Below are 26,298 nucleotides of genomic sequence, written 5' to 3'. Positions count from 1 at the left end.
ATCAACTGAATCATTTGGAACTTATCCATAAACAGCTTACTTTTTAACATGATTGATATCCCCATCTGACTCGAAATAAACCAACTTTCCAAGTTATTTGGTTAGCTATTAAGACAGTAGTCTAAGTCTACACAGAGATCAGATTTGAGAGCAGGTGAACCGATAGTACTGCGTATGCGTGATTCAGAAAGTGAACCGAACACAAACAACACGACAGACTGAAAACTTGAACAGCACCGCGGGTAAACCGAGGGCTTAAATGAGAGGATCTGGCAAAATGTAAGTAGTTTTCATTACACAAAGTCGTAGTGGAATTTAAATAAGTAAATCATGCTTCAGTTGGGTCTACCACTTTCAATACAAAAAAAATAAATAAATAAATAAAATAAGGGACGTATACTGCAGCATGGACCACATCCCCAATCACAGGCCCAATAACATGCCAGAGAGGAGAACATACTAATGAACGTGATTTTAAAGTGTGGTATTGATAACAGATTTTGGCTAAAATATTTGTCATTATTTGCAGTAACACCTATCCAGACATGAATTTATAATATGCCCAACAATGAGAGTTTATGAAAACGATGATGCCATGTGCATGCATGGTACTTGTTTTGAGAGGTGTAGATCAAAGGAAAGTGTGAACAAACCAGTCTGATCTCACAAGAAAACATAAGTTTTTTACGTTTTGCCAGTTTAGTGGCTAATTCGTATGAATTCGTACGAGTTCAGTCATACGAAATTGTACGATTTTAAAAAGGAGGCGTGGCACCTAACCCCACCCCTAAACCCAACCGTCATTGGGGGATGAGCAAGTCGTACTAAATTGTACGAATTAGATCGTATGAATTCATACGAATTAGCCACTAAGTCAAAAAGTTACGAATTGCCATGAGATTGTGTTGCAAACACAACAAACCTTATTCAGAAATGGTGATGATGCATTTAATGGTCATCAGCTTCCTAAAACCCTTAAGAGCTTTTAAGAAAACTGTTTTTAGAAAAATAACATAAAAATACATAATTTTGCATCAAATGAAAAAAAAAACTAGTTAACACTTATGTCAAGTGTTTTTAATGCAGCATTTCTAATCAGTGAAAGTTGTGATAACGCTATCGTGGAGTTTTTCTGTCATTATATGGCCAAATTGGACTGCAAAACATTCATTTGTGGCCCTCTCCCATTCACTACTCTCTAAGATTACCCAACTATCATGAGTTCCACTGCTAAGAAAGCCGGAAATGTAAAATGGGTCTATGGTGGCGTGATAGTGTTGTTGTTGTTCAGGTGTTTGCTAACAATCCATCAGCAAATTGTGAATTTACTTCCTATTATGAACAAAAGTGTAGACGCATCTTACACACAACAAATTCGACATGCAGTACAGAGCCACTGATAGCTCGGTGTCACTTCCTTACTGGTACATTTTATTAACAAAGTATTGACCTGAAACATTTTTGAAAGAAATTTCATTGAAACATGAAACTTATTTAAAATTCATGGGATTTTTTTTTTTTAATGCGACATATCTGTCGCATAAACGTAGCTTAAGTAAGCATGCTAAAGTTGGTTTGTGCTGGAAACTTCAGCATATTGGACACGTCTGCACTAGACTTTATGCACCAGCAAGAAATATTAACTCCTTAGATTATTTAAAAATTGTGCAAATCACGACATCATTCATTTCCCATCGGCTTAGTCCCTTATTTATCAGGGGTAGCCACAGTGGAATTAACCGCCTACTATTCCAACACATGTTTTACGCAGGGTATGGCCTTCCAGGCACAACCCAGCACCTCATACACTCTCACAATTCACACACGCACTCATACACTAAGGCCAATTTTGCTTATTTAATTATGCTATACTGCTTGTCTTTGGACTGTGGGAGAAACCGGAGCACGAAACTCACGTCAACAAGGGGAGAACATGCAAACAGAAACGCCAACTGGCCCAGCAGGGAATCAAACCAGCGACCTTCATGCTATGTATTTATCACCTGAAAATCAAATGGTGGTTGGTGAAGGATTACTCAGCCTTTCCTTTCCAGTCTAAAGACTGTGACACACCAAGCAGAAATTCGGCTTTTAGCCAATACTTTGCTGTCACTGAATGTCTGTCACCTTAGTTTTTGTGGTGTGTTCCACACCATTAGAACTAGTCGGACCCTGTCAGTGGCTTTTTTGGTCAATTGAGCATGTTAAATTGGCATCTTCATCTTGCGCTCTTAAAAATAAAGCTTATTTATTGGCATCAACGGTTCCAGGAAGACCATCAATGAAACCTCTACACTACACAAATGGTTCTTTAAAGCAGAAAAGGGTTCATTGGTTACCATATTTCTGTGGATGTTTTAAGAACTCTTCTCTGAAAGTTTATTCATAGCAACAATATTATTTCTTTGTTGACATCACTTTAACATAGGCTCATTCTGAAAACGTAGCCCTATATACGTTTCTGCAGATCGCCAATTGCACAGCCAGAGGAATGTATGGCTGCATTTAGTTTTTAAAACGAATGCTACGGGGCGGTTTGGCGCTATTCCTTTTCGCACCTACCAGCTGTCCGCTTACCTCCATGTGGACGGCTTTTCGCCTATTCTTTCCTTTTGTCTTCCTTTTTGGACGGCTGTTACCAGTTTGTCCAGTGACTCAGAGGATTTGACACACAGAGAGGAATTGACATTGATGACAGGGTTTAATTCCAGCGAAGAACGGTTCCAGAAAGCAGGTAAGACAAAAATAAATACCAAAAAATTAACAAACGTAAACAACAGATTGAGAATGTGGTAAAATCTGAAAACGTAAAAAATCAGGCAATGGCTTTATTTTCCCTGGATTGCTTTTGAAAACACTATGGGTTGAGTTTAGGAAAGTGGTTGGGAGCTGGTCAATCTGTGCTTTTTAAAACACCACTGATTGGATTTAGCGAAGGGGTTTGTGGGGGGATTGATCTGTCATTCAGTCACTTGACAGCGGCCTCTGGTGAATTTACAGGAGAAGAGAAGGCGACAATGACATTCATGAGAGAAATTTGGGATGTATTTGGCTCTCTCCAGATATGTATATAGGGGTACGTAATCAGAATGAGAATGAGCCTGGGTTGGCAAAAACAGATGTAGAACTTTTACTTTCCTAACGAAGTAAAAACCAACTAATCAATACTTTTATTTTTCAAAATGCTACACAAGCAATGTTTTGATGATTACCTGAGAAAGTCTGGAATTTTTTTGACTTTGAATCTTGAGTCCTAAGGCACGTCTCAATCTTCTCCCAGGCTCCCAAGGTCCTAGATTAGTAGGTTTTTACATGAATTTGGGCACTGGTAAGGACAATGATGAGCCTGGTTTGCTAGATATTGAGACACTGACTGGGATATAAAAAATCTGTAATTTTTGAATAATATTTTTAAAAGCACATTAAAGATAAAAATAAATAAATAAATTGGTAAATATACCAGCAACATTTTAACCATTAATCATTTACAAATGATTGCTAGATTGTTCTATAACTGTCTAACTGTGTTTATGTCTCTTTTTAAACATGTCTCAATCGTTAAAATTGGTGATTTGGTTCATAATTCATGTTTTGCGCTTAAAAATCCTGAACATAGCGAGCATCAAATCATTGTGGGACATTTTAGTTAGATATTGTTTCAATGCACTGAATAATTTTCTGAAAATGGCTGACTCCCTGATCAGTGCCCTGACTACTGAAAAATGGAGCTGATTGAAACACAGATGTGAATATTATGATGATGATGATGATAGTAGTAATAATAATATTAAATGTTAAGCATTGGCCCAATTGGCAATGGCTGGCTGGTTTCAAGATGAGTCGACCCAATTAGAGGTTACGTGGACGTAATCAAAATCTGGCAAGAATGTCAAACAAACAGTAAGTTCAACACAAGCTTATTGTCAGAGATGGACGGTAAAAATTAAAGCCGGGGCCGAAAAATTCAGAGAAAGCAAAAAATTGCTCTAAAATCAAACACTGCTAAATGCAGAAAATTAACTGAAATGGTCTTGAAAGTTGCTGTTTCTGTGTGGAGTTTGCATGTTTGCGTGGGTTTTCTCCCGGTTTTCCTCACATGTCCAAACACATGTGCTATAGGTGAATTGGGTAGGCCTAATTGTCCATAGTGCATGTTTGTGAATGTGTGTGTGTGTAGTGGTTTTCCAGTGATGGGTTGCATCTTGGAGGCCATCCGCTGCATAAAACATCTGCTGGATAAGTTGGCGGTTATTCCGCTGTGGCGACCCCTGATTAATAAAGGGATCAAGCCAAAAAGAAAATGAATGAATAAAATGACTATATGGATAAATTTGTTATAAACTGGTTGTTTTTGTTCCAGTCACACACATTAAATGTTTAAATATCTATTACATATGGAACTGCTTATATTATTTCACCATCTGTACACCAATATAAGTAGTGAATGTGCGTGTCCGTGGATGGGGCTGTGTCGTTGTGGTAATGTGGGCTGGTGCGGCTATAGTGCCAGGGCTGATTTTTAGTCCCAGTCCGCCCCTGGCTCAGACGCAGGTGGCATGAGGAAACAGCACAGCTACAGCCTTCATTCTTGCTAGCTGTTTTGTGTTATGGCCTTGAGTGTCTGTTTTTGTGCGGAATAAGCTGCAACGTTGACCAGACTTTATTCTTATTAGTCAAGTCAACCAATTGGGTGTTTTGGGTCAGGGAACTGTTAAACAATCATTAAAGATGATAATGAATAAAGACCCGTGTTAAGGATCGTGCATATAAAGATTTAACATTATAACACAAATATGAAGCTTGAGAGGAACACTTGAATGTGCTGAGATACAATCACATTTATACTTCTCCAAACGATGTTCCAGTAATTAGGTCAGTTTCTCTCTCCAAATCCATTTACCTGTATTGTGTTTGGCCAATGAGGCCCGGGGAGCTCTTTGATGATGTAATGCCCCATACGGCTTTAAAGACTTCACTCTTAATCCAGACCACTGCTGTCCCTTCAGAGATCAATACAAATTTCGGTCTCTTTCCCACAACCAGCACTGGCACACAATCTGTCTTTCTGAGAGTTGTCTTGATGCTGTTCTTCTGCACTGCATAAGCGAATAAGAACCCCAAACTCTATAATTGTACTGTATATCTTTAGTATTCAATGCTTTCAGTGCAGCACAAGTTTTTATTTTATTTAATTAATTTATTATTTTATATTTATATATTTTTATATTTTACATTACCGCTAATTATTATAATTATTATTTTCAAATATCCTAATTAGATGACTCACCTCTTTTGTCAACCCAGGCTCATTCTGAAAACGTACCGCTATGTACATTTCTGGAGAGTGCCATATACATCCTAGGACAGGACTGGTCAATTAGTTTGTCATGGGGGCAGGTTCATGAAAAGCATCCCAAACGAAGGGCCAGAGAGATATGACTTGCTATATGAGTGATAACACAACTGCATATAAGAGCCCATATGCTGTATTTGTGCTCATAAAGACACCCACGTTGGCTTTTTCTACATTAACATGTGAATATATTGTATTTTCAAACAACATGATAACACTGCATTGTCCAACACTTTTTTTTTTTTTTTCAAACATTCAAATGGTGTATTTCAGAGCACAACAAAATCAGTGCATTGCTGAAGTATGCCTTTTTGTACATTCAGACACATTCATATTTTGTGTTATGACCTGCATAACAATTAGGGATGCAGCAATTATAGATTTTGGTTGACAATTATAGTCTGAAAAATAATGATGGTTTCATGCTTATCACGTCTAATGTAAATTCAAGCTTTATATTAGGTGAGTAGGTATTTAGATCAGGGGTTTTCAAAGTGTGAGGCGCGCCTCCCCTGGGGGGCGCCAGAGCATGTCAGGGGAGGCGCGGGAAAAATATTATATAATAATAATATAATTATTAAGTTTAATTATTATATGTATTTTTTATTATTTTTAAACGTTTTAATTAAACAAAGCTAAAAAAATAATACGTAAAAAATAAGAAAACCTTTTTTACCCAGAAGGCCATAGCTGTGAATTCGCTTCTGTTTGGCAAGCCCGCCAATACAAGTATATGCCTGCTAATTTACAGTCTATGCTGCTAATACAATGGATCAGTTTCTGAGACCCCCCGATTCAAAGCCTTTAAGTTTAGGGCTTAAACCCAAAAGACGACGATATGATGATCAGTATTTCAGTTTAGGATTTACGTGGACAGGACCAGCTGATGAACCACGACCTTTATGTGTGCTTTGTCAAGATATTTTGGCTAATGACAGCATGAGACCCGCTAAACTTCAGCGACACCTTGAATCCAAGCATGATGAGGTAGCAGGAAAACCTCCAGAATTTTGTGTGTGTGTGTGTGTGTGTGTGTGTGTGTGTGTGTGTGTGTGTGTGTGTGTGTGTGTGTGTGTGTGTGTGTGTGTGTGTGTGCGTGTTTGGGAGGAGGGGGGCGCCAATGGATAAGTTGTGTCAAAAGGGAGGCCCACTGTCTTAGACTTTGAAAAACCCTCATTTAGATTAACTGTTGTTGCCATCTGTAATCCTGCATACATAATCATTTTAATAAGAATTCGTCTAACATATCTTTTGTTAACATTGCACTGAAAGGCACGCACAACTCTCACCGCGAGATGTTTTTTACTGCATGTGCCCAGAAAAATGCAAGCACGTTGCTCCGCTTGTGCGCGCATATTGTCATACTTACATTAGCAATAATAAACCTGCAAGTGGAAAAGACGTGATATGGGAACGGCCGCTGCTATAGTAAATCCGGTGTGCGTACGTATTAGCCTTGGTGTAGATAGCCTACTTGGAACTTTTTTTGCAGTTTTTGATTTCGCGAATCCACCAGAGACCACTGTTTACCCTTTTCAAGATCTCGAATTTCTCTCGCCAGTGCCATTGGCACCTGCTGTTGTTGCGTAAATCCACCAGAGGCCAGTGTCCACTGACTGATTGGCAGACCCAATCAGCTGACCTCTTCCTTCCCTTAACCCAACTAATAGTGTTTTTAAAAGCACAGACTGACCCAACTCACCCACTTGCCTAAACCCAACCGACAGTTTTCAAAAGCAATCCAGAAAAGACCTGATTTTTACCACGTTTTCAGATTTTACCACATTCTCACACTGTTATTTACTTATTTCATTTTTTGGCTTCTGTTTTTGTCTTACCGGCTTTCTGGAACCATTTTTCTCCAGACTCAAACCCCGCCGTCGTTGTTAACTCCTCTCTGCGTCTCAAGTCCGCCAATATACATGGTGACCTAACTAAATGAATGAATGAACAGCAACGCGATGGCGCAGTAGGTAGTGCTGTCGCCTCACAGCAAGAAGGTCCCTGGTTCAAGCCCCGGCTGGATTAATTAGCGTTCCTGTGTGGAGTTTGCATGTTTGCGTGGGTTTCCTCCGGGTGCTCTGGTTTCCCCCACAGGCCAAAGACATGCGGTACATGAATTGGGTAAGCTAATTTGTCCGTAGTGTATGAGTGTGAGTGAGTGTGTATGTATGTGTCCCAGAGACGGCTGCATAAAACATGCTGGATAAGTTGGCGGTTCATACCGCTGTGGTGACCCCAGATTAATAAAGAGACTAAGCTGAAAAGAAAATGAATGAATGAACATTAAAAATCAATCAGTAGATTGTGTCCTCTGAGATAAACAAAACCAAATTCTCAAGAAGCGAGTGTTTAAACTTGCTATTTTTAATTATAAATGCATTCAAACTTTAATGACTATAAAGAACAGTACCATATTCACACAATGTCCTCTTTTCTGATGGTGACAAGCTCCTGACAACAGGGAGTTGTTTCTCTTTTCTGCTGCCTTTATTTTCATTACATATTAAAGCGCATCTCTGGGGAAATTAAGCTGCAGGTATACCCCCAGAAATTAAGAACGGATCTTTGTCGCGACGTAGCCAGTTGTAGATGATGAACAGGAAGATGTTTGCGACCGTTTATCTCCATTATCTCCCCCGTAGCCCTGCAGCAAACACATCCACGAGCTGGTGTGCGCGCCTAGGCAGGGGTTAAACCCATTGCACCATAAAACCAGAGCTGTTCATAAAACGGGGGAATAAGACGGAGAAATAATATTTCAAGTGTGATTAGTTCATCCGCAGGGCACCTTGTGCGATTGAGGACGGGGATAGGTGGTGGTGGTGGGGGGGTGGGGGTGTTGTGCACAAAGAGCAGTAAATTATATCTAGCCTTTGAATGATTCTTGCAGATCCTATTACAACAGTGAGCGTGAGAGAGCAAGAGAGAGAGAGAGAAAGAGTTGCAGCAGAACAAATCGGATGAATTCTGTTTCCAGCTGTCTGGATGATCGGGGCGGGGGGGTTGCTGAATGCTAAGTGCAGCGAACTGGGCTTAAGGGAAAGGGGAGGCAATAAAAAATGCATTTGTCTCAATTCATTATGCTGTCATTGTTACACGCAGGTACCAGCTGCTAAAACACAAGCACATACAGTAAATTCTCTTTCTGCCAGCTCGGTGCCCTCTGTCCTGCCTCTCTTCCCTCTGCCTAAAAGTCTAACTATCGGCTTTCTCATCTGAGCCCGTACCTGCTGGCCTGCTGGAAAATTTGAGATGTTCTCGTCCCCCATTTGTCACCTCGAGTGATGATAAAGTAGCTGACACTGGCTATTGCATTAGCGCTTCGGCGAAGATTGCCTCCTCGCGAAAAAGCGTAAGACAGGCAGAATTTACTCGCCCCGCTCCTCTGTCTGCCGTGTTTGTGTGCAGTCACCCAAATATTGCGCCTGATCAGAGTTTTCCCCAGCTCAGCTGAATTAAAAACACACACAAGTGATGAATAATTTCCACATTTGTCATTGTGCCTCTTTTAAAGGAACAGTTCACCCACAGAAAATGTACTTCTGTCATCATTTGCTCACTCTTTACTTGCTCAAAACCTTTATGGGTTTGTTTTTTGTGTTAAGATGTTTTGAAAAATGTTGGAAACGTGTTTCCCAGAGATGGGTTGTGGCTGGAAGGGCATCCGCTGCGTGAAAACGTGCTGTAAAAGTTGCCGGTTCATTCCGCTGTGGCGACATCGGATTAATAAAGGGACTAGGCTGGCAAGAAAATAAATGAATGAATGAATGAATGAATAGAAACATGTAACTATTGAATTTCATATTGTTTTCTCTCACTGGGTGTTTTCAACACAAGAGTTTAATTTCTTGGTTTTACTTTCTTACTTTCAAGAAATAATTAACTTTCATCATTCACTCACTATTTACTTGCTCAAAACCTTTATGAGTTTCTTTCTTCTGAAAACCTGTAACCACTGGCTTTCAAATTGTTTTTATTTTCTACTATGGATGTCAGTGGTTACAGATTTTCAGCTGTCTTGACAATATCTTCTTTAGTGTTCAACAAAAGAAAGAATTGACTTGATTTTACTTTCTTCAATTCAATTCAATTCAATTCAGCTTTATTTGTATAGCGCTTTTACAATGTAGATTGTGTCAAAGCAGCTTCACATAAATGGTCATAGTAACTGGAACAGTGTGGTTCAGGTTTTAGTGTTTAAGTTCAGTTCAGTTCAGTTTAGCTCAGTTCAGTGTGATTTAATCATTACTGAGAGTTCAAACACTGAAGAGCAAATTCATCGATGCGTAGCTCTACCAATCCTGAACCATGCGAGGCAGTGGCGACAGCGGAGAGGGAAAAAAAACTTCACCTGATGGGAGAAGAAAAAAAACCTTGAGAGAACCAGACTCAGTTGGGCACGACCATTTTAATTTCTCCGCTGGCCAAAAGTCTTGTGCAGAACTTCATTCGCCGTGGTTTATGCTGGAAGATGGCCTCAATGAAGACTCGTCTGTCCCTGGAGCGTCGCTGGAATCAGACACATGTTCTCCACTCCCCACGAATATCAGCGCAGCAGCAGCTCAGGATATGGCCTGGTCCCGGATATGGAATCCTTGGGATCATCACGTCGCTGGTCTTGGATCCAATCAGTGACTTCGCCTAATCTGAGGACCTCGGGATGAGTATCCCCAGGTGAAAATAGAGAATAAAGAGAATAATTAGCGTAGCTGCTGTTCATAGTGTATAAGCAAGATGCAGAAGCCTGTGTGGAACCCGCTAGGTGATGCATTGAGTGTATGCTTTACTAAACAGATAGGTCTTTAATCTAGTTTTGAACTGGGGGAGTGTGTCTGAGCCTCGGACGTTATCAGGAAGGCTATTCCAGAGTGTAGAAGCTATGAAAGAGAACTTTCTTTCTTTCCATGAAAGAGAACTTTCTTACTTTCTTTCAAGAATTTACTTTTCATCATTTACTCACTCTTTACCTGCTTTAAATCTTTACGAGTTTCTTTCTTCTTCTAAGATATTTTGAAAAATGTTTGAAACTGGTAACTATTGACTTTCATATTGTTTTTCCCTACTATGTATGTCTATGGTTACAGATTTTATTCAACACAAGAAAGAATTGACTTGATTTTACTTTCTTACTTTCTTTCAAGAATTTACTTTCATCATGTACTCACTCTTTACTTGCTCAAAACTTTTACACGTTTCTTTCTTCTGTTAAGATATTTTGAAAAATGTTGAAAATCTGTAACTTGACTTTCATTTTTTTTTTTTACTATGGATGTCAATGATTACCGATTTTCAGCTTTCTTCAAAATATTTTGTTTGTTTTCAACACAAGATAGAATTTACTTTCTTGGTTTTACTTTTTATTTTCTTTAAAGAAAGAATTTTCTCTCATCATTAACTTTCCCTTTACTTGCTCAACTTTAACGAGTTTCTTTCTTCTGTTAGGATATTTTGAAAAATGTTGAAAACCTGTAACTTGACTTTCATAATATAATTTTTTCTACTATAGATGTCAATGGTTACAGATTTTCAGCTGTCTTCTAAATATCTTATTTTGTGTTCAGTAAGAATTTAATTTCATTATTTACTCACCCTTTACTTGCTCAAAACCTGAAAAAAAGTTTCTTCTGTTTAACAAAAGACATAATTTACCTTCTTGATTTTACTTTCTTACTTTTTGCTCAATATATATATATATATATATATATATATATATATATATATATATATATATATATATATATATTTTTTTTTTTTTTTTTTTTTTTTTTCCTTCTATGGATGTCAATGGTTCCAGATTTTCTGGAAATTTCTTCAAAATACCTTATTTTTTCTTAAACACACAAAAAATATTTATTTCAAGACAGAATTTGCTTTCATAATTTATTCACCCTTCACTTGCTCAAAACCTTAATGACTTTTTTAGTTTTTCTGTTAAGATATTTATAAAATGTAGGATGTAATTATTTACTTCCATATTGTTATAATGAAATCTCAAGAATTTTGTTGTTTTAGCTCATTTTAAATAGTTTTAACAAGTTAAAAAACATTGAGTGTACTATGGATGTCAATAGTTACTGATTTTCAGCTTTCTTCAAAATATCTTCTTTGGTGTTCGACACAAGAAAGAAACTCATAAAGGTTTGGAAACACTTCGTCACCTTAGAATTATAAGGTTTTATCTGACATTTTTGTCAAAATTGAGTTATTGACATATTCTTATAAGTCATAACTTATTTACATTATGGGATGTTTTTTATAAGTTGTTTTAAAAAAATGTTACAGTTATACTTTTTGCTATGGAATGCAAAAACTTTGAAGCTCAATATCTCAAAATCATTCAGAACGCAGATAGAACCTTATAATTCCGAGGTGACGACTTTCTTGAGTAAGAAAATAGTGATTAAACTTGACTTTTTAGGTGAACTGTCCCTTTTAAAAAGGTATGCAATTTTAGACGGAGCCGTAAAGTGATGTTTAAACTGGCTCAGCCAATAGTGTGAGTTTGGGAAGAGACTATCTGTTTGACTGACCATTGGCAGATGGAAGAGTGCTTAGGAAAAGGTCATCAATTTGTGACGCTAGTGGAGAAGAAATGATGCCCTGCAGCTAGTGATGGAGGAGAATTAGATTGGGTCATCAATTATAAAATGTAAAAAAGTCACCATTTGCAGAGGGTTTTATAAAATTGATGCCAAGGACGTTAAAGTGTGATGATATCAAGCACTTGCTTCCTAAAACATACAAGTTGCTGTTGCTGTGTTGTAATAATCATTGATTCTTTTATATTTTGATGTTTATGTTGGAGCAGCACGGTGACTCAGTGGTTAGCGCTCACAGCAAGAAGGTCACAGGTTCAAGCCCTGGCTGTGTCAGTTGACATGTCTGTGTCTACAGTATACATGTTCTCCCCGTGTTGGCGTGGGTTTACCCCGAGTGCTCCGGTTTCCCCCATAGTTCAAACACATTCGCTTGGTGAATTGAATAAACTAAATTGGCCATAGTGCATGTGTGTGAATAAGTGTGTTTGGGTGATTCCCAGTACTGTTTTGTGACTGGAAGGATATTCGCTGCATAAAACATATGCTGGAATAGTTCGCGGTTCATTCGGCTGTGGCGACCCCTGATAAATAAAAGGACTAAACGAAGGAAAATGAATGAATGAATAAATTGTCCTTAGTGTATGTGTGTGTGTGTGTGTGTGTGTGTGTGTGTGTGTGTGTGTGTGTGTGAATGGGTGTGTTTTGGTGTTTCCCAGTACTGGGTTGTGCCTGGAAGGATATCCGCTGCAAAAAACATGCAGGAATAGTTGGTGGTTCATTCTGCTGTGGTGACCCCTGATAAATAAAGGGACTAAGCCGAAGGAAACTTAATAAATAAATTGTCCATAGTGTATATGTGTGTGTGTGTGTGTGTGTGTGTGTGTGTGTGTGTGTGTGTGTGTGAATGGGTGTTTCCCAGTACTGAGTTGTGGCTGGAAGAATATACGCTGCATAAAACATACATTATGCTGGAATAGTTGGCGGTTCATTCCGCTGTGGCATCCCCTGATAAATAAAAAGACTAAGCCGAAAGAAAAATTATTGAATGAATAATTGTCCATAGTGTATTAGTGTGTGTAAATGGGTGTTTCCCAGTACTGGATTGCAGCTGGAAGAATATCCGCTGCATTAAACATATGCTAGAATAGTTGGCAGTTCATTCCTCTGTGGCATCCTTTGATAAATAAAAGGACTAAGCCAAAGGAAAATTAATGAATAAATTGTCCATAGTGTATGAGAGTGTGTGTGTGAATGGCTGTTTCCCAGTACTGGGTTGCGGCTGGAAAGATATCTAATGCATAAAATATATGCTGGAATAGTTGGCGGTTCATTTTGCTGTGGCGACCCCTGATAAATAAAGGGACTAAGCTGAAGGAAAATTATTAAATGAATAAATTGTCCATAGTGTATGAGTGTGTGTGTGTGTGAATGGGTGTTTCCCAGTACTGGATTGCAGCTGGAAGAATATCCGATGCATAAAACATATGCTGAAATAGTTGGCGGTTCATTCCGCTGTGGCAACCCCTGATAAATAAAGGAACAAAGCCGAAGGAAAAATGAATGAATGAATAAATTGTCCATACTGTATGAGTGGGTGTGAATGTGTATTTCCCAGTACAGGATTGCAGCTGGAAGGGCATCGCTGTGTAAAACATATACTGAAATGGTTGGTGGTTCATTCCACTGTGGAGACGTCTATAAAAGAGACTAAGCCAAATGAAAATGAGTGAATGACTGAATCCCAGCAGATGGGTTTGTCCACATTTGACCCAACCTTGGGTTAAAACATCCCAGAATATTTGAGCCCCTTCAGACCTCAATTATGTTCCAAATTTCAGAAAAATGGGATGTCATGTGATGTCCGATGCAGGGTCTGAAGGGGTTCAAGTATAAAAAGCTTATTTGGAATATAGTGGTTGAATAGAATACATCTATAATACACAACGTTTTATTATGCAGATTTCTCTTGCAGCTCTTTAGTCTGGGCTGTATGAAAAAGTGCAACCTGAACCTTGCGATCCACAGAAGATAAACAATAATATATAGGTCTGAATATAAGACATGAGGCTTCTTTGCTTTAATGTAATGCAAGGTTGTGTTCATCAGCGCCGCAGACATGAGTGAAATAACAGCAAATAAACTTGATCATGATTTGACCCTTTCAAATGAGCATCTCTTTATCTGTGGAATTTATAGACTCGAGTGTTGTCGTCCTCCGCCTCCAGCATACTGAGTGTCAACATTCTTCAGAGCATGAGAAATGAAAACAGGTGACAAAGACACACACACACACACTTCATACAGTAAGTCACCTCATGCGATTGTGTTGCATTGCATTACTATGAGCAACTCTCCTTACCGCAGAAATGACCACAGTCTCACACATTCAGCACCAAAGAGATTCCTCTGGGGTCAGAGATCAAGTGCCCTTTGGTACAACATTTGTCTCGACAGAAAATTCCAACTGCGGACCGGAGAGATAAGAGCCAACTAATCAAAATATAACCAGAAGCTAAATGAATGTCTGGACTTGTGGGTTAGTTAAAGCTGCTCGGTCCCTCTTCTTGTACTTACGCATCAGAATATTAATCAAGTCTTATGTTCCCTCCAAACATAGGGAAGTGGACGCTAACGTAATAGGGTGGCCGGACATGTAATGCGGAGCATTATTAATAAAGTGGGGGGCTGGGGGGTGATTGGAGAAGGAAAATTAAAAGGAGAGAATCTCGTACCCTACCTCCTACTTTAATTGCAAATTTAAATTTCCCATAATGGATTCTGACATCTCAAGTCACCAAAATCCATCATTCTGAAGGGTATTATTCTTCAATTAACCCGTCACCCCACAGCGTTTCGCCTCTTTCTGCCCAGGTCCGCACAAAAGAAATGAAGAATTCTAATCACCTTCAAATGTAAAGCAGATTGATAATTCACTTCCCCCCCACCTCCTCCTCCTGTCTCGCTCTCTGCTTTATTTTCATCTGACTTCCCTCAGATCAGAGAAGCACCTGCCAAGAGTTGCTTCCTTCTAACATTCATCCACTCATACTGTCAGATGGCATTTATTTCTTTTTTTTTTTCCTCTACAAACGTCGTGTTTTTGACTGCAAAATACTAATCATAGAAGACTATAATTGGACGGCGGCTGTTTTGGTTTTAAAAAATGTTCCACCCAAGCGGCAACCTCCCGCTCTCTCTCAGGAAGCCAATACGGAAGTAACTAAAACTGCAATTCATCCGAAATTTTGCTAGCCTTATCCGCTACTGGCTCCAAAACAGAGCAAATTTCAATTGAGCCCACTGTTAGAATGGCCAACTTTACAGCAGAAAAAAAGGTGTTTACAGCCTGGTACAAAAAAAGTTTTGGTTAATACAGCTAATATTACCCTTCATGACAACTGTGAGGGGGGTGAATTTTTTTATAACTCATCCTTTTCCTTTATATTAAGTTATATTAAGTTTGCATAATTAAGGGCGTGGTCACTTGAGTGACAGCTAGGTCTCGCTGGTCGCCGTTACGTCACCTCAGCTGAATCCTGCAGATTAGCCACTGAACTCGGCATATTTATCGTATTTCTGTGTTGTTTTATGTGGCTTTACACAGTCAACTGCCTTTTGGACTTGTTTCCTACAATTATTTGATGGAATGTCATGCTGAGTGCACTTAATTGTGCTCACAAACCGTTCACGTGGCCTCCGTTCCCCATGTGAGTAAATTTATATACTTATATACCATCTCTATACATGTATTTGTTTTATTTAAGATCATTTATCGTTTATATTTATATTTAGAGCTGTAATGCACTCCAGAATCTGTCAGACTGATTAGCTGTAGGCTCTAGAACAGTCATCTGAAGCGTTGTCATACAGCGTTATGCTGGATTTCATTAATAGTCTTACATTAACTAATACAGACTATATCTGAAGTGTTTGGATGTAATTCGCGTTTTCCTCCTGTTGAGAAACATCATAAGAACAATGTTTAGTGGCTCAATGTATTACAGCAGTGTTTTTAAAAGACTAAACACTTTATTGATATAGTGTACAACTAAGCACAAGTGGTCAGAACACAAACGAGTCACAAGTGATAAAGTATTAAGCGTTCTCCCAAAGTAAACCAGGTGTCTGAACCAGGTCCAACCTAAATGCAACATGCGTCGTGTAGCTCCGCTCACTCTCCGCCTCTTTGCCCATGTTTGGTATCCCGCCGTCGGCGTGATGACGCGCGAACAAAATGGCGACGGTTGGCCGCGCCTACTTGTGGCTTCTTTTGCGCTCTTTAGAAACCTATGGGTGACGTCACGGATACTACGTCCATATATTTTACAGTCTATGGTTCCACCTCATCCTTAGGGCAGAACATATTCAGAAAAAAAAATATTATTATCATTATTAATAATAATTAGTTTTTTTACTTTTGAGAAGACAGTAGATTATGAAAGAAATCTTGCAGGTCTTTCAGACATTTTTTTTATTGTAATATTTCTAAAACAGTGATGTAGTGGCATTTTTGTGTAACCTGTTGGTCCTACACCACCCAATCCGCTCCGAGCTGGGATCGAACAGCCAACCTTCCGCATGGGAGTCAGTTGCTCTAACAAGGAGGCTAAAGATCATGGCCTCTATCATCTGTCGCTAACAAACAGAAACAGCTGCAACAAAATTTAAAAGTGGCATAAAACTGAATCTTGCCTTGAAAGTGCTACCAAAACGCTTAGAATGACCAAGAGGCGACACTCAATAGAACGTTCCATTGCAACAGCTCTGGATTCCGCCATTTTGGAGTGAAAGTGATTGGCCGTCCATTGGATCTCATTACTGCCGCGATGGCAAGCAGCTGCTTTGTTTTTTATTTATTTATTTAAAAACCACATTAAAGCAGAGATACAACCTGAAAGACGACAATACAACACTTATTATCACAATCATCAGCACTTTTAATTGTTTATTTTACAGACTTATAATATGCTGTTGTTCTATTGGAGTTTTCATTCCAAAATGGCCGCCGCGCCCTCTAGTGGCTGTTTCCCAAATTACACAAGAGTGTCGCCTCTTGGTGATTCTATGCTCTTTGGCGCTACTGTAAATGCAGACTGTGAAGAAGTAAAACTGAGATCAGAGGCCTGTATGTGTTTTCAGAGGCTTTACAGTATGGTAAGACAATGGGAAGGATCATGTAGGTAGAAGGATCATGAAAATAGAGAAAGTAATCTAAGGCCGGGGTTTCAAACTGTACTCGAGTAAATTATGATGACAATTTTTATGCGTTCACTAGAGGGAATATGATTAACGTTAGTTCCACAGCTAACTATCAGGCACCTGTAGAGTTAATGCGTTCCAGTAAAATACATACAAATAAAATGGACCGGTGAGCCGTCTGACAAAAAAGTGGCCTTCTGAATCAAATCAGCAGGATGCCCTCCTGGATCTTTCATTTACTTTTTCAGACACTACTGACTATGTTTACATCAGATATTTACCTTAATAAGACAATAATATAATTAAGTTGTTGCTTTTTGAATGTTACGTCACCAGGCTATTCACGTTTCCTGCAGAGGCTCATGTAATTTTGGGTGTTTCATCTTTAATTTTTCGATTTTAATTTAATTTTAATTTTACTGTAATTCATTTTCAAGTTTCACTTTCACACATGAACATTTCATTCACGTCCCCTTGACAAACTGGGGTTTTAGACGCAAATATAAAGTAAGGACAGGTGAAAGAGTGTTGTTTTAATGGAAAGCCGAATAAAAAAGTTAAAATACCTCCGCATTTCGTGATGTGTGTGTGTGTATGCGGTCTTTTACTGACACAAATGCGGCGAAAAGTCCTACATGACGGTAATAGTTTGATTGCGGTGTTTACTTCAAAAATGTCACTAAAATCTGCATACTCCACGTCTTTATTCCATTTCTGTTTAGTTCAGTTATGACTTTAAGGTAATCAAAAATCGCTGTTTATATGGTAGACTCTAATGAGAGTATTGTCTTAATCGTATTAAAATCGTATTAAAGTATTGTACCCATGTTAACATACTCAATGTTCGACTTGAACCACACCGTTAGGGCTCTGCGATCTTGACTTTGCGAAGCAGCATTTTCTGTTTGTACGTGCATCAAAAGCAAGTATGCTATGGCTCATGCTTATTGACAGTGGACGACGATTTAATGACTAAATGACTAAATTTACGATTTGTCGTGTCAGGAATCCAACCACAGATTAGCATGTTGTCCTTACAGAAACAGGCTCAGCCATCACACTGAATCAGGTAAGCTGTATATTTATGTTTCAATGTAATAAATGCTACGCAGCAAGTATTATGTGAATGATGTTTGCACATGCATTATAAAAAAAATAAAAATAAAAGAAGGGGGGGTTGGGGGCATGTGTCCTAAAAGGTGACATTTATACCAGCAGTTCTCAATGGCTACAACATATTGATATTACATAACTTGTTTTAATAAACATTCATAACATCAATCATTTTTTAATCAATTTAAATTGCCATTTACATTCAAAACACATTAAATACAATGTAAATGTAGCAAAACCCCTAATTTAGGTACATTTTTGTACAAAACACAACATAAGGTAGGCCCAATAGTATCTGGATGCAGCCATGATAATGCAAGCTGAGATTGCATATCTCATGGATGCAATGTCAGACCCAGTGCACTCAATGGAGCTAGTGACCTCACTGTGAGGGGTGGGGTTAGGTGTGGGCCAGGGCCGGAGTGGGACTCATTTTCAGCCCTGGAGTTTCAAGACAGACCGGCCTACCTCAGTTCACTACTGATTTAAATTCAGTTTCTAATGGCACTATCACGTCTTTTTTTAAGAAAACAGCTGCTTTAGAAATTCAAATGTTCAACAGCCCTAATGGATTATATGTTCTAACATTAATAAAAAAATAATAAATTTTCAGGTGAGATTCGAACACGGGTAATCAGCGTTGAATCGCAACGTGCTAAACACTGGTCCACAATGGCACTTAAATTGTGGGCATAAAAAAGAAGTAATGATTTGTGATCTTTAAGACACAGCATTACTTTCTTTTGATGGCTTAATTTTTTTCTCCCCTTTTTAGATTTCTGATCAAGTGATGTCAGATTTATTAATGTAGTGAATCATCTGATTTTCATTGAGCAGCTTTATTATTCATTAATATTAGTTATTCGAATTCTTACTAAGGTGCCGCTGTTTGGGGTCGATAGTTACATCATCATCATTAACGTTAGTTAACCTGCGGCCTGCATTTTGCTCCCGGGGCTGCGAGAAGGTAAATAAAAAGAGCGGAGCTGCAGCAAAATAATTAATAAAAAGAGTGAAGCTATAGTCAAATAAATAAATAAATGAAAAAAGTGGGATTGCTGAGAGTGCAAGCAGCTAGGGCAGGGGTCAGCAACCCGCGGCTCTAGAGCCGCATGTGGCTCTTAAGCGCTGCCCTTGTGGCTCCCTGGAGCTTTTTCAAAAATGTTCAAAAAGATGGGGAAGGTTAGTATATATTTTTGTTTTAATATGATTTCTATAGGAGGACAAACATTTTTAACGTTTTCAAATGCTGTAAAAGTGTGTAGAATTAATATTTAATTTCAACATTTCTGTCAACGAAGATTAGCGTCATAGCCTGCGACACAGACTTCAGCAGGGCGGGACGCCAGGCAGGTGGCTGTTGTATACAAACCGTAAGATAATAAAGCATGGAAAACCGTTCACAGATGGTGACTATATGGAGTCATTTATTAACATATTAGAACACCTATTTGCAGACTTCATAAACAAAATCAAGATAATACAAAAAATTAAAGATATACCTCTCTCCGCTAAGACGGTGAAGGAAAGGGCTATTAAAATGGCAGGTAACATCACCGATCAGCAAACCAAGGACATTAATTCAGTGCCAGCGTACTTAATTGCCTGTGATGTGACCGATATTCAATGCACTTTTATGCAGGTATGTGAACTCTGATGGACCACAAGAAGAAATTATCAAATTAATACCACTGAAAGACCAGAGGCTGTGCTGAAGTGTTTAAATGACAACTAAATAAACACCAACCACCTGATTTCAGTGGCTATTTAATCATGAAGACTCATTATGTATTTGTAGCCAACTTAGTCATTTTTATAGTAGGCTAATATAGCTACTATAGATACATTCAGCATGTGTTTCCTTCATTATAAGGCTTATATAAGGCTTTACATTTTTTGCGGCTCCAGACATATTTGTTTTTTGTTTTTTTGGTCCAATATGGCTCTTTCAACATTTTGGGTTGCCGTCCCATGAGCTAGGGACACCGGCCTTTGCGGCCAAAAAACAGACCGGCCCACTGGGAATTCTCCTGGACCTCCCGATTAGCCAATCCAGGCCTGGTGTGGGCATTACAAAGCATTGCATGCAGGCCAACTGCACCAGGTCTAGCATCCAGACCTCTCCCCCAAAAAAGTGAAAGATACAAAAGGTGTGTAATGAAACCTTTAGGTGTTGTAGTTTCGCGGGCTCTATATGTTTTAATCATTTTTTATTATTTGCTTTTATTTTTCTCATACTTGTCTCTTTTATTTCTGTTTATGTAAACTTTGAATTGCCACTGTGTATGAAATGTTGTATATAAATCAACTTGCCTTGCTTTGCAGGTGGGAGAGGTCACCGCTTGGTAAAACGACCAGCCCATTTTCCGTTGTAATTTTGCTCTTCAAAATATTATAATATAAATATTATATAAAGTATATAACATTTGATAGTTTCCATTATTAGTTTGTGTCTTTAGAGAAAACGAAAGGGGGAGCGCCATTTAGGAACAACCTTGACTTTAAACACAATTGTGAATGTTTTCGTAAGTTACAGCAATCTTTCAATGAGACAAATGACAGGCTTCGCGGAGCGTTCTACCAAACGAGGGCTGAGAAAATGTGTTTACGAACCGTCTTTTGTTGTAAGATGTGAAATAAAAATAAAAAAAAAGATTCGCTCTGACAAAATCCTGCTTAACTTCTCAGTTCTCTGTGGATGAGCTGTTTCTCAAAACAGTGACATTCACAAAGCCGATAATTAGTGACGACAGACACGGTTTTACACACAATATAATTGTGTTTTCGCTCTCTGTCTAAGCTATTCACCACAGTCAATCACTTTCATGTCCTTTCATTTATGTGGAATTAGATACAACACAAAGAGAGAGAAAGCACTCAAGAAATGGACGTGTTTTTACAGCTATTCTGTCACCGCCATGTCATAGAAAATGGCATTGTCTTGATTGTAAAAGAGAACATTAACTATTGGTATGCGGCTAACCAGCATTCAGCGTTAATGGGACAGATTCGAGCACTAAGCGGAGGAATTTTGAAATCAATAAAGCAGCCCTGAAAGATTTTAAAGGATGGGTGTGTAGTCGCTTTGAAGTATAATGTACTGTTCCATTAAATCATTTATTCCTAGATCCATGTGTGTAGCGGAAATAAACGAGCCACACACAGACAACCGAGTGGACCGGAGGAAAAACTGCAGATTTCGGTGGTCAACGGGCACGAGAATGAGCTGTATAAGCATCGCAGGGACAGATGCACAGCAGGGACAAGGCACCTGCCTGCTGGCACAATGTCAGGCTGGCCAGCAGTTAGATGGCTGTTGATTTTTCTTTATTTTTCATAAGATTCGAATTTAATTAAAGGGTTAGGAGAAAAATGGCCTAAGCTGATGGTATAATGAGTTGCTGCGGGACATCTTTTTAATAATCTCAGTTTGTAACAAAGACATTGCCAAGTCTTAGTGCGCTCATGAGTCACAGGCTTCGGTGGCCATGTACTTTCATTGCCCAGATAAATCTCACAGAGCCTAAGGAATGCTTTTGTTTGCACGTAATCTTCTGATTAAACTGATGACTTCATTTCACCTTCAGCCCCAACCTATAACTGACAATAAAGAAAGGCTAACGTTATACATCACATCCACTGTGTGCTTTTCTTACAATCCTCTGGCAAATACTTAGTTTTTTTGATGTCGCAGGCACAAAAAAACAAAACAAAAAACAAAGAAAAACATTCTCTTTTCATTGAATTTTTCTTTAGTTTAGTTTCTTTTTCAGAAGCTGCCACAGCGGAATGAACCGGCCACTATTCCAGCATATGTTTTATGCAGCAACCTCTGATAAATAAAGGGACTAAGCCAAAGAAAAAATGAATGAATGAATGACTATTCCTTTGCAGTCCCCACTACATTATGAATATCAGGACTGCACAAACACACAATCGTGTGTTTTTGTGTCTGTGAGTGTGTGTATAGTGGTAATCTTTGAACATCCACTCCGCACGCTTTTACGAATGCACTTCCTAATGAAAAAATATAAACATATTTTGCTAAAATGTACTGATTTATAAATTATTTTACAATAAAAAAACAACCTGGATTTCAGGTAGCCTAACAACCCTTATTGTTATTTAAATAAATATATTTATGAATTAATTTAATAATTATAATTTATTGAATTATTTTATTGTATTTGAAAAAAACAATATTATTTGTATTGAAAAACTAAAAAAACTTCATTTTTTTTTTTTTTCCCAAAAATCTATAAATAAAAGTAATTCTAACTATTAATCCAAAATGGTTTATAACAAATGCTTCAAATATGTTCATATATCATTAAAGCAGACACACACACACACATTTCGGGTGAATTGGTCCAAATTTATAAATTATATCAATGCTATATAACAATAATGGTTAAAAAAAAAGTAAAATTAAGCACTGTGTTAATTTAAAGCAACTTATGAAATTACCCAGCCGGCACAGGACATTAAAAGGACATTAGATTGATGTGTTTGGGATGTTGGATTTTGGGTGAAAATGAAAATCGTGTCCAACGTCAGACAGGTGTTGTATTTGGGTCACTTTCTAACGCAACCTAAAAACAACCAAATATCAATGTCTAATGATGTTGACATTGTGTGAACATTACCACTATGACATCTATTAGATGTTGGATTTTGGTTGCCATACCTGATGAAAAAATGTCAGTATTTGACGTCAATATGATTTAAGATGCTGAATGTTGGATTTTGGTTACGTACCAAAGCAACCTAAAAAAAAAAAAAAAAAATATCAACATCACTTGATGTCATTATTGGACATCAAAAAACATGCATTGAATTTTGATCACCTGACAACACGACCTAAATCTAACCAAAAATTAATGTCTTATCACATTGTGTACCTGCCAAATAATGCTTATTTCACCTACTGTAGTTCATGATATTAATGCTTTAATACACACGAAAATAAATGATGACTTATGCGCTGAGCCTAGTTCACCTCAGAATGATCATTAAACTGGACACAACATAAAGTAGGTTACCAGCTGAACACAGAAAATTGTAATCAAACAAAACAACTATTTACAACAAAACAACATCAATAATAGTAAAAAGAGCTAAAACCTCTATGAATTCTTAATGTCAGCCATTTAAATGTCCCCATAAACGCGTATGCTCTGGCAAGCATATGTAATTAATTTAATCAAGCATAAGGGCTCATAAAAAAACTCAACTGTGTATTAGTCATTTTGAGTTATTAACACCTAAAATCCTAAAATTAAACACTTTGCCTATTTTATCATTCTCAAACAAAAGCTGTTTAAGAGCCCTAGGCTATCAGATTCAGTTAGATGCCTCATTAGCAGCTGTTTCCATGCACTGCTACAGTACAAGTAAGATATCTGACTTATTGAAGCAGTACATTAAGCCATAGAAAAAAATTAAAAGACCACTTGAAAAGTCTGGTTTTGTCTGAATTTATAGTTTATAGTTTGAAAACATTTGTATCAAAACAAAATTTGTTTTTAAGTTAATTTTAAAGTCATTTATATTTTTCTTTTATGTTTTCGGACATAGAAGAAATACATTTTTGGTGGAATAAAAATCTATAACTGTTGGAATAACCTGAAAACATTAGTTATTCTGAACAATTACCATTTGCTGACAAAAATAAAAATGTATACAACCATTTTTTTCCTGATATTTTTGAAAGAAAATTGTTATGAGAATAAGCTATATACTGTAGGCCTACACTCTAAAAAATATGGGGTTATTTTTTCTACCCAAAAATCTTGGGTTGAGGCATTTTGGTGATTTTCAAAGTCTTGGGTAGTTTCAACCCAGCTCTTTGGGTTTAACTAATTAATTTAAATTATTATTAATTAATTAATTTAAATGCAATGAAAATAGTGTAACCTAAACGCAGATTCCTTGCATTTTCAGATGATTAAAATGAGATTTATGCTCATAGCGGCCCGTATTTAGACCTTTCTGAATCAAAAATTTTTTTACTAGCACCTTTTGTACACCTGTAATCAAAGCTGCGCGTCCCTCATCGTGTTTCAGTGATGCCGAGTCAAAACAACACAATTGCTGGGTCATCTTTCGAAGGCATTTTTTTGATCAAATTAACCTACTATTTAAGTTAAAAATAACCAATAATTGGGTAGAAAAACAAACTATTTATGGGGTTAAAAATAATAACCCAAGTACTTAGGTTAATTTAACTCCTGATGTGTTCTGTCCCATATTTACCCTGCAGTATAGGGTTAAAAACAACCCAATTAAGGTAGTTTTTAACCCTATGTTTTTTAGATTGTATGTATGTACAGTATGTGTACTGTTGGTCAGGCCAAGACTTGCATGGCACCAAAAATTGTGGTAGGACTATATTTTAGGGTAATACATTTGATATTTACCTTTTTCTTAATTTTAAAACTTTCTGTGTTGTTCGGTGCATCTTGAAATGTATATTTTTACATACATATTTATATACATTATGTCCCTGACATAAAGAACACTTTTGTCCTCATATAGACTGCTGTGGTCAAATTATCGACACCGTTGATCTATATGAGCGAAGAAAAATCTCAAAACTTACATTTCATTAAAAAATAAAACAAATGAAAACGAGTAAAAAGTCATTAGAAAATATATTTTTCTCAAATACATATTGGTTCAAATTTGATTTTTTTCAATGCTTTTTGCAACCTCAATTTGCCCAGGTAGTAACTCTAAATAAAATAATGCCTTGAAGAAACCCAGAAAGAAATTGGAGATATATACAGGGGCTGGCCATAGGGAGCACCGGGACATTTCCCAGTGGCCTGCCACTGTGATTCTGGCCTGGCCTTAAAAACCATTTTAAGGTAAAAATTATGTCACTTTAAGGTGTAAAAAAGTGTCTTGAAAAATATCCAGTCTATTATTATGTACTGTCATCATGGCAAAAATAAAATATTATTAGAAATTAGTTATTAGAACTATTATGTTTAAAAATGTGTTAAAAAAAATCTTCTCTTTGTTAAATAGAAATTGAGGAAAAAAATAACAGGGGGGCTAATAATTCAGGGGGGTTACTAATTATGATTGCAACTATGTAACAAAATTCGTTTTGTATGATTTTATGTATGTATAGTTTTATGTATGTATAGTCTGTCTATAGTTTTTATGTATGTGTGTATACATATGTATGTGTGTATAACATACTGTACATAATAGATATATAAAAATAATACACAGACATATATTATGTCAAAACAAACATGTATTTTGGATGCTATTAATCTTTGCCCTGCCCTAATATATAATACATACACACACACAGGTTGTAAACTGTTAATAAATTGTGGGGACATAGGTTTCCATTGTTTTTACACTCTACAAATTGTATTGTATATTGCCTTACACCTAACCCTATTTATTCTGAAGAAAAAATAAATCCTGTATGATTTATAAGACTTGGAGACTCACCATCTCCTTGTTTCACACATTAGCATATCATCTTAATGTGTTATAGTGTACAAAATCTGTTATTTACTTATTGAAACAAAACCTCTACAATATCTTAAGTTTATAAATTGTGACAAATGTACAGGTTACTAACAAGAGACTTTTTTCAAGCGCTGTACTCCAGGGATGAAGACATTTTCATCTGCTGCTCTGTGTGTGTGTGTGTTTGGCATGTTCCCATGGAGACCTGCACCTTTCTCTAAAAGAGTCCCACCTATCTGACTGCAACTCGGTTCCCTATTGGTCGTCAAATCAGCAATGTTTCGAGTTCTGAACGATCATTGGTTCGCTGCGCTGTCTGTCAGTCTGTTAGCAGGATGTGAACAACATTCGGTTGAGGCGGGAGAGAGAGACGGTGGAGCGGGTGTTTAGAAATAACGAGAAAGTGACAGGGCAGTGATTTAAGTGTTTATTTTGACTTTTAGTTTACATGTGGAAGTCAAACGTCTGCAGCGCGAAGAAGAAGATGAAAACGGGTGAATTGAAGCACTGTGTGTAACTTCAATACAACAGGTAGATTAATTAAACTATTTGTTCTCTCTCAGAACCACTCAGACAGAAACACTTTGTATGAAAATA

The 26,298-nt window shown here is 37.5% G+C and overlaps 1 protein-coding gene and 1 long non-coding RNA gene across 19 annotated transcripts in view; one reads left to right on the top strand and one right to left on the bottom strand.

Annotated features, from left to right (window-relative positions):
* Positions 1–25,910, bottom strand: part of LOC141375198 (uncharacterized) — a 30,457-nt gene extending 4,547 nt beyond the window's left edge. Inside the window, exons 1-2 of the long non-coding RNA XR_012382853.1 lie at positions 25,810–25,910; positions 22,895–22,974 (exon numbers count right to left, since the gene is read on the bottom strand). This is a non-coding gene — a long non-coding RNA (uncharacterized lncRNA). The remainder of the gene's footprint in view (positions 1–22,894; positions 22,975–25,809) is intronic.
* A 134-nt stretch (positions 25,911–26,044) lies between these two features.
* The window catches only part of pmfbp1 (polyamine modulated factor 1 binding protein 1), a 327,880-nt gene continuing 327,626 nt past the window's right edge, over positions 26,045–26,298 (top strand). For all 18 annotated transcript variants that reach the window (XR_012382835.1, XR_012382833.1, XR_012382832.1 and 15 more), the window contains exon 1: positions 26,045–26,232. The gene's annotated coding sequence lies outside the window, so the exon portion shown is untranslated. The remainder of the gene's footprint in view (positions 26,233–26,298) is intronic.

This window comes from Danio rerio, chromosome 7, assembly GCF_049306965.1.
Source record: "Danio rerio strain Tuebingen ecotype United States chromosome 7, GRCz12tu, whole genome shotgun sequence".
In the NCBI taxonomy this organism is placed as follows: Eukaryota; Metazoa; Chordata; class Actinopteri; order Cypriniformes; family Danionidae; genus Danio; species Danio rerio.
Note: the sequence above shows the minus strand (reverse complement) of the source record. Positions and strands in the feature narration are given on the sequence as shown.